At 47.2% G+C, this 8,994-nt stretch overlaps 1 long non-coding RNA gene across 1 annotated transcript in view; it reads left to right on the forward strand.

Moving 5' to 3' along the window:
- LOC144218534 (uncharacterized) overlaps positions 1-3,836 on the forward strand; it is a 3,991-nt gene extending 155 nt beyond the window's left edge. Inside the window, exons 2-3 of the long non-coding RNA XR_013331182.1 lie at positions 69-173; positions 3,040-3,836. This is a non-coding gene — a long non-coding RNA (uncharacterized LOC144218534). The remainder of the gene's footprint in view (positions 1-68; positions 174-3,039) is intronic.
- The last annotated feature ends 5,158 nt before the right edge of the window (positions 3,837-8,994 follow it).

Raw genomic sequence — 8,994 nt, forward strand, 5'->3', positions numbered from 1 at the left:
CGCAGAGGTGATGGGTCTCTGAACTTGTCCTTTTTCCTCCTTGTCCTTCTCACGCCCTTGCACTGCAGGGGCGCCGTGGCCCTGAGGCTTCAGCTAAATTGCTGCATCTAAGAAAGGCTCCGATCCAGTTTTTCCCTGTGAGCTAGCTGGGCTGCGTCCGGCACAGGAACCTGGTTCGTTAACACGGATCCTCAGACCAGAGGGGGGAGGGGCAAGAGGGAGGAGGGCATGGGTGGGAGCTGTAGGCCTCCTGGCTCAGAGGCTCACATTGGCCCCAGCTCAGAGGGGGCCACCTGATTTCCACTCTCCAGAACCCCCCCATCCTAACCCCCCATAGCCGGGAGAGTTCAGGTATCAGCCTGCACTCTCTCACCTTCTACCTACCTGTCTCAGCACTAGGAGCACCTGGAGGTTCTCCCCAAGGCCTCTCAAAGGTCCTGGCATCTCAGGAGACTGACCCCGGTGCCCTCCAAGCTCACAGCTCTTGTCTTCTGTTAACACTAAGCCTGAGGCACTTTGGCCTCAGGCGCCCACATGCTTTAACCAAGGATGTGCCTCATCACCTCCCCACCTCCTGATTTTCTGCTCCCTGGACATATACTCACCTGCATCTCTACTGCGTGGCTCTTGAATACGGGGCATTTAAACTTATAAACCACCAGCTGCAATTCTGGCTCTAGCTGCGCTGAAGTTAGGCTGACCAAGATAACAGTGACCGTGTCAGGGTAGTGTGATGGTAGAATCATGTCTAGGCAGCCCAGGTTCAAGGCTTGACTCTGTTGCTTGCGGTCAGTGGGACAGTGGGCAAACTTACCTACAGGTGTGAACCCCAGTTTCCTTATTTATTTTTTTTTTGCGGTGTATTCCTTTTTTTGAAGTTTATTTATTTTGAGAGACAGAGCAGAGTCTGATGTGGGGCTCGAACTCACGAACCCCGAGATAATGACCTGAGCTGAAACCAATAGTCGGATGCCTAACTGACTGAGCCATCCTGGTGCACCAAACTTACTTTTTTTATAAAGTTATTTTTTGATGTTTTATTTATTTCTGAGAGAGAGAGAGAGAGAGAGAGAGGCAGCGTGAGCAGGGGAGGGTCAGAGAGAGAGGGAGACACAGGATCCGAAACAGGCTCCAGGCTCTGAGTTAGCTGTCACCACAAAGCCCGATGCGGGGCTCGCCCACGAACCGCGAGATCATGACCCGAGCCGAAGTCAGACGCTTAACTGACCGAACCACCCAAGTGGCCCTCAAACTTACTTTTTAAATAAGGAAACTGCGGGGCGCCTGGGTGGCTCAGTCAGATTAAGCGTCGGAGACTTCAGCTCAGGTTATGATCTCACAGTTTGTGGGTTCAAGCCCTGCAATGGGCTCTGTGCCGACAGCTCAAAGCCTGGAGTTTGCTTTGGATTCTGTGTCTCCCTCTATCTTTGCTCCTCTCCCGCTTGTGCTCTCTCTCTCTCTCAAAATTTAAAAAAAAACCAAAACATTAAAAAACAAGTACATTTAATAATCCTACCTTACAAGGCATTGTAAGTCTGCAACAGCTAATGTATGTAAATTGCTGGCCAGTGCCTGGCACTCTGGAACCATTGCTCTGTTGTTGTTGTGGTTGTTGTTGCTATTGCATATTAGAGCCAAAGAACCATCTTGTTCAAGGATTATAACCGCAAAGGCTACTGGGGCAGGCAGGAATCTTAAATGAGGGAAGTTGGGCCCATCATCCTATCACCCACCCAGGACGAGGGTGACCTGGAGAGGGCCAGCCTCACCTGAAACAGCAGCCACTACTTATCTTCAGTGGTTGCCAAGTGGACCCAATTCCGCAGGTTTTCTTTTCTCTCTCTGTCTCTCTCCCCCTTTCTCTCTTTTTTGGCAGCACCAGCAGCTTGATAGCTTAATATTAGCTTGACTTCTTTTACCTCCCTGTCTCAACGCAAAGAGCAGCCGAGACCTCTCCCCCAGGCCTCTCTGAACATCCTGGGCCTGATGACTCTGGCCCCCAAATTCTGGAGTTTCATACTGAAATATTGGCAATTAGTTAAAAACTCCAAAACACCGTGCCAAATACAACATGTCCGAAGGCTGAGTCCACCCTCGTTTCTCAGAAGAAACTGAGGTTCAGATGGATCAAAGCTGCTGGCAAAGCTGACTGGAAGCCTGGATTCTCAGTTAAAATCAGAACATGTGTGAGGCCCTTCCCACCTTTTGGCAGCTGGGCCAGTGTCAGCACATGGTAGTTCCTGAAGCACGTGGGTCACGGTAGCCTTCTCTCTTATGATGAATCCAAATTCTCTAAAAGTGTGGTAGACGGCAGCGTGACATTAAGTCACATCTCAGGACTCTGGAGATCTCCACTTTTAGTTTAAGGCGCCATTTTGTACACATTCCTTGACCTCAACTTCAGTGTGATCCCACTCAACAAATTCCCCAGTTGGGTCTCCCTCAGTTGGGAGACGGAGCCAGCAGGAGGTTCGCTAGCATGGTCCCCCAGTGCTCTCTCTTGGTACATCTCTTCCTGTACCTTACCACTGGGGAGGAGGAGAGAAAATGCACAGATGTGTCTGGGGTTTCTTGTGACTGAGCATATTGTCATGCAAGGCTTGGGGACTCTTGAACATGCGCAGAGGTTCATGCTGAGCCTCATGTTTGTTCTTCTTTTTTAAAAGTCCATTTATTTATTTTGAGAGAGAGAGAAGCAAAGAGATAGGGAGAGAGAGAATCATGAGCAGGCTCTGTGCTGTCACCGTGGAATCTGACATGAACCGAACCATGAGAACATGACCTAAGCCAAAATCTAGAGTCTGACTCCCAATCTACCGAGCCACCCAGGTGCCCCATGTTTGCTCTTTACAGCCTGTTCTTTCTAGCATGTTTGTTCTGTCAGCGCTGAGTTGCCCACGCTGAACAGAGATTGCAGTTACTCTCTGCTTAGGTTTATACTCACCGTATTCTGATGCTCACCTGGGGTCCAGAGTTCTCTATGTGGTGTGGTTGCCTAAAAATGAAGGAGTTCCTAATAGTGCTCTTTTTGTCTTCCAGCAGCCTTTGAGGAAACAGCCTACCTTTTCTTCTTTGGAATTCTGAGCATGCCATGTCCCAGATTCTTCCTTGGTTTCAGGGAAATCGCCAGGTTGGAGGAGTCTTGGATATTAACCTATTGCCCAGCTCTCCACAGAAGCCAACACTGAACTGTTATGTCTTAAAAGCAAAGGTTGAAAGTGGGTTATGAACGAGAATACTGTCACAAACGAATGTAGTTTGGGGTCGAAACTCTTTTCCTGGTCATATGGGCTTGCTGGGGCTCTCAGACAGATGGCCTAAAAGGAGTTATCTTAGTTCTGGTTCCTCAGAAATCACATCTTGAGACAAAGTTTGAGTACAAGTTATTTATTTGGAAAACCTCCCAGAGAACACAGTGAGGGAGAAGGGAAGTTGGGGGGGGGGGAGACAAATAAATGGTGCCTCAGTGAGTGAGTTACCACTGAGGGTAATGGCTCCCCCTGGAGCCCTTCTGGAAGACTGGAGAGAATACACCACAGAATTCTCCCACTGGAAGGAAAGGAAGCAGAGGTATTTATCCTTCAACTCCTGGCCCTCACCTGATAGGGCTTGCTCTTGGGTTAACTCTGGCATTTTTAGGCTGCCCTGCTACCTGAGCTCTCTCTAGGGGCTCAGACCCATGAGACTATACAGGAACGAACCGTCTGCAGGTAAACTTTGGTGTGGCCAAGGTAAATGGGTGGGGCGTGGACCACATCTGCTGCAGGGGGAGACTTGTGCTCCAGTCTGGCCAGGCCTTGGCCATGTGATTAATTCTTGTTGAGCATATTACTCAAGCAGAGTCAATAAAATGTTACCCTGTGATTTGATATATTGATGCTTTTTTCTGGGAGCCATAAATATGATGCAGGCTGAAGCTGTTTATGGTCTTCTTCCCTGACTGCTTGGAAGAAAATATTAGAAGTGGATTCATCAGTTTGGTGATACTGGTGTGACATTCAAGAGAGAGGTCTGGGCCAGTGGTAGAAATCTGGGCATCATCTGGACCTATGAAATAATGATAGAATGAATGAAGAATCACTATAGATGTCTCAGCAGAGAGTTATCTCATTGGCCTCACTTACAGAAAATTGTCTTCAAGTAAAAAGTAAGGCAAGACTGAAGAGCCTGCCGCTCTGGAGAACATCACTTGTCATTACCAGGTCTTTCCTTCTGAATGTGCCATAATGAGCCGTTGACTTCAACCAGTGACTTCAGGACTCTGCCCTTGCCCCCAGCTCCCCCAACAGGTAGATACTGAGTGTGAAAATGTGTATTTAGCTTTCCTGATAACTAGCCTCCTGTCCTTTCAATGATATTTTTTTTAGATTTTATTTTTTAAGTAATCTCTAAACCCTATGTGGAATTCAAACTCTCACCTCCAAGATCAAAAGCCACAGGCTTCGCTGACTGAGACAGCCAGGTGCCCCTCCCTTCAATGACTCTTGATAGTAACTTAAAAAGCAACTGATATACTAAATGACATTTGGTTTAGTGTTATAGATTCTACAAGCTTTTCCCTTGGCATGAGCTTTAGTCTCTCATACCCCAGAAGACCCACTTATTCACCTCATAGCCACACAAATCTACACATGTAATAAAATTTCAATTACAAACACACACAACACACACACACACACACACACACACACACACACCCAAACTTCATACATGTAAAAACTGGTGAAATCTAAATAAGGTCCATAGTTTGGCTAGCAGTTAATAGTATTGTAGCAATGTCAATGTTTGGGTTCTGTCAATTATACAATGGTTATATAATATGTTATCATTGGGGTCAGGTGGGTGAGGGTACATGGGAACTTTCTGTGCTATTGTTTTTAAGTTTATTTATTTTAAGAGAGAGAGAAAGAGATCCAGCAGGGGAAGGGGGACAGAGAGAGAATGAGAATCCCAAGCAGGCTCTGCATTCTCTGCACAGAGCCAGACTGGTGGGGGTGGGGGTGGGGGTTCAAACTCACAAACAGTGAGATCATGACCTGAGCTGAAAAGTCAGATGCCTAACTGACCAAGCCACCCAGGTGCCCCTGTGCTATTTTTAAACTTCTATGTAAATGTTAAATTATTTCAAAATAAAGATTTCTTTTAAATCCAGGGGAGGAAATCCTTGTGGACTAGCCATCTTAGATCTTAGGCTCTAAAATATTTACTTAATGGCTAAAACTGAAAAGGCTGCCCGTACCAAGTGTTGGCAAGGATGTGGCACAATGGGAGCTCTCACTAATTTCTGGAGACTATGTAAATTGTTAGTCACTTTGGAAAAATGGTTTGGTAATAACTACTAATGTTGAATGTATAGCACACGAGGCAGTGATTCCATTCCTAGGTGTATTGCAATTTATATATAAGTCAAAAGCAGGTAAAATTAAAATATGGAGTTAGAAATGGTTATCTAGTGGGGAAAGGAGGGATATGTTCTATTTCTTGACCTGGATGATATCACATGAGTATTAATTTTGTAATAATTAATTGAACTATATCTCTATTTTGTGCACTTTTTCTGCCTGTCTGTTATACTACAAAATGGGGAAAAAAGTTAAAAACAAAAAGAGAACAAGAAATGTAGAGAGAATCTAAGTTATTTAAACATCCTTTCTAAGTTGAGTAATTCAAAATATGGCCAAGACATCAGGTCAGATGGAGCTCCAGTCTCTATCTCAAAGGTGGATGGGACACTGAGGGTGGAGTGGAGAGAGTTGCTTCCTGGGATACAGGAAGAGTAAACTAAAGAAACTTTCCCCTGATCTCTCTCTGTATGTCTTAAAGCTCATTTCACTTGACTTATTGCCTAAGTATTCCAGACAGCTAGTCTCCTGAGTATTCCAGCTTTCATTTGGTAATATTATTTGTAGCCAAAGTAGAATGTGTATCCTCTCATTTGGCTGTCCCAACTTTCTAAATTTATCTCAATCTACCTACAAAATCTACCACAAAAATAGTCTCTACTTTTTTATTATGGAAAACAAATTTTACAAAATAAAGGAAGAGTGAGCAGTATACTCAACCATTTGCCTCATTTTGAATTGTCTTAGGATGTTTACTGATGATATGTATGGTAATATTTACACAGTAATGATCAGTATCCATATACTTAACCTTGTTTTCCTACACATATTTTGACTAAGTTCACCTATTTGTCATAGTTGGTATCTACAAAGTATTCCATCTTCATTATCTGTTGAGCCTTCTTTGACTTAACTGATTGTAATGTTCACAGGAAGCACAGTTCCTCTGTATCCGTCTCTCATGGGTCACTTTGGATCATTACTTTCACCTCTGCCTCTTCATCAAAGTTGCAACCCCACTATTTTCACCAGCTGGGTCAAAACAGGGTTCATGAAGTGACAGGCTAGAATGTGTGATCCCTCCCAAGTAAGTTCTTACCCAGTTACACACTGATCTTTTAGACCTTGTTTCTTCTTATGCTGTCATTCTGTACAAGACCCATTTCATTCTGTCATTATATTTAACAATTATTTCATGGGTTAGTGGCTGAAAGACATGATAACCTGTGAACTCCAGGCTATGAATTACGTTGAAAAGCAAACTATATTCTATACCTCATTCTCTCAGTACAAGCATCTACAGTCAAGAGTAGGGAGGAGAAAGAGGCAGTACTATCTATTCTTCAAGACATTTTTTTAACTTCACCCTCTCTTCTGAATCTAGTCTCCCTCATGTAAATGCAAAGGTGCTGCCCCCTGGCTTCTCCCCTTCCAGTACTGTTATCTAAATTAGAGAATCCCCTTCTTGTGGCTCAACAGTTTTGCATGACCCATACATTTTCAAAGTATGAATATGCAAAAATCACATGGGAATAGAAGTTATCGAATGCGTTTTGCATTCTGAATTGGATAGTGTCAGATGATGAGGATCTGGGAACATATTTAGATTTTCAAATTGTCTTTTGCAAAAAAAAATACCTTCTAAAAATATTTTTTTTTTTTTTTACAATATGTGGTGTTTTTCCTGGAACAAATCTTTACTTAATAAAAGCAGATCTGTATAGTTAACATCTTTGGTGCCTACTGTATGCATGGTCTTGTTCTCATCACCAACCGCATGCCCACCAGAGGGCGCTCGTTCCCCGTCTATCCAGCCTTCGGCAACTTAGAAAAATCTAAATTAAACTTGACTTTCACACACAGGAAGTCTTTCACATTTAATCCCCAAATATTTACCGAGAATTTACTGTGCTGCTAGGCGCAGGGCTAGGTGCACAAGATACAGTGAAGAGTCAGGCATGATTCCTAATACCAAACGCTTAGAGCATAGCAAATCCTGAAAGTAAACAACCGGCTACAGTAAAGTGGGGTAAGTGAAGAGTCTGCAGGTCTGGGGAGTTTCCTGTTTAAATACTGGCTCCAAGTCTTAGAAACCGGTAACAATTCATTAGGAGATCCCCGACTGCTTCCGCTTCGTATACCGGGAGTGATCACCCTGAAGGCATTTTGTAATTCAGAGCCAGACTTCTCTGAATGGCTCCATTAGTCAGCTCCGCAATTTCAAATCCTTTCCTACCCACTCCCCTGTTTTTCTCAGGGCTTCCCGCAGTTCTCTACAGTTCACTTCTGCCCCAGAGCAACACTTCAGTTGCCCCCAGTGCAAAGGATAGGGCATGATCCAGAACTATCAGCCATCGCTGGCCCCGCCCATTCTTTTTCCGGTTTAAAACCCGCGGGCCTTTCCTGCTCCGAATTTCTAGGCTTCCTGTTCAGATTCTCGCGATAGTTGCGAGATCTCGCGTGAGGTTTGCTCCAAGTCTCCGGAGTTTTGGTGACCCGGGTGACTGTGTATCTGCTTTCGCCCACCTCGTCAGAGCCTCCTCTGGCCAGGAGTGACGTGCATGAGGCTAGGGAACCCCTAAGTGAAAGGGCTTGTCCAAGTTGAGGTCCGGCCTGAGTCCTGGACCGCATCAGGGAGTCTGACTCGCCAGGCCTTCAGGCTGCCAGGCCTCCAGTACGCATGCGGAGCCGATCCCCCTGGGCGGTCTGCAGGCTGCCGCCAGCCCTGAACTTCGGGGTTAGTCAGGAGGCCTCGGAGGCCGCTAGGCTGGGGGCCAGGTTCTTCTGGCCCGAGACTGACTAAATACTGTCACCCGGCTGCACAGCTCAGTTTCCGCCCCCTACCAACGGAACTGCAGCGCGGCTTCTGTAAGCCGCTAGGGGCAGGCTGGGGCGGGGCCTGGCAGACCCCCGGTAGGGCGGGCGGGCCTCGAAGAATGCTCTCCTCCCCGCCCCCAGCCCAAAGTGCCACGGTGGCGCCGGTGGCGGCCGCGAAACCAAATGCCTCCAACCCTGCCGGCCTTGCAACTATAACCTGTAATCCCGACCCGGAGCGAGGTCCGCAGGGGAGGCGCCCCGCCCACCTCTCCCTGCGGCTGCTAGTCGGCTGGGACCTCTAATCACCCGGCTCATCCGCGGGCTGAAGCACCTGCCGGATGTGGGGAGGGTGGAGGAGGCCAGTGTGGGGAGGCGGATGTAAGCACCGAGTCTCTGACCGGCGCCCTGGTGGGGAAGCTGGATGGACAAGACTGCAGTAGTCCTCGGGAAGCCAGCCCTGGGCTGCGGGTACACTACATTGGTTGGCCCTGCCCTCCAGGAGCGCCCGGCTTGGCACCAGAGTTCCCACGGCCTCCCTATTGTGCAGCTGTTCTAGCACAGGGACGGTAAAGTCAGATGGGACGAGACTTAGACCTTCACTCAGCTCTTCGAGCTTCCCAGCCACCCCTCCCCACCCCCACCCCGCGTCCCTTGTCTTCTCCCAGCTTCGGTGTCCGGTTACGACTCCTCACTTCTCACTGTGACTTTGGCCCAGCTAGGGGAAATGGCCCAGAAGGGTCCTGTGCGGCTGCATAAAATTGGCAGCTTCAGAACTGGAGGGAGGGGGTTGTGTGCGACGTCGAGAGGCGGGGAGAGGGGGCGGAGGAGTTGCTCT

This window comes from Crocuta crocuta, unplaced genomic scaffold (genome assembly GCF_008692635.1).
Source record: "Crocuta crocuta isolate KB4526 unplaced genomic scaffold, BGI_CrCroc_1.0 scaffold619, whole genome shotgun sequence".
In the NCBI taxonomy this organism is placed as follows: domain Eukaryota; kingdom Metazoa; phylum Chordata; class Mammalia; order Carnivora; family Hyaenidae; genus Crocuta; species Crocuta crocuta.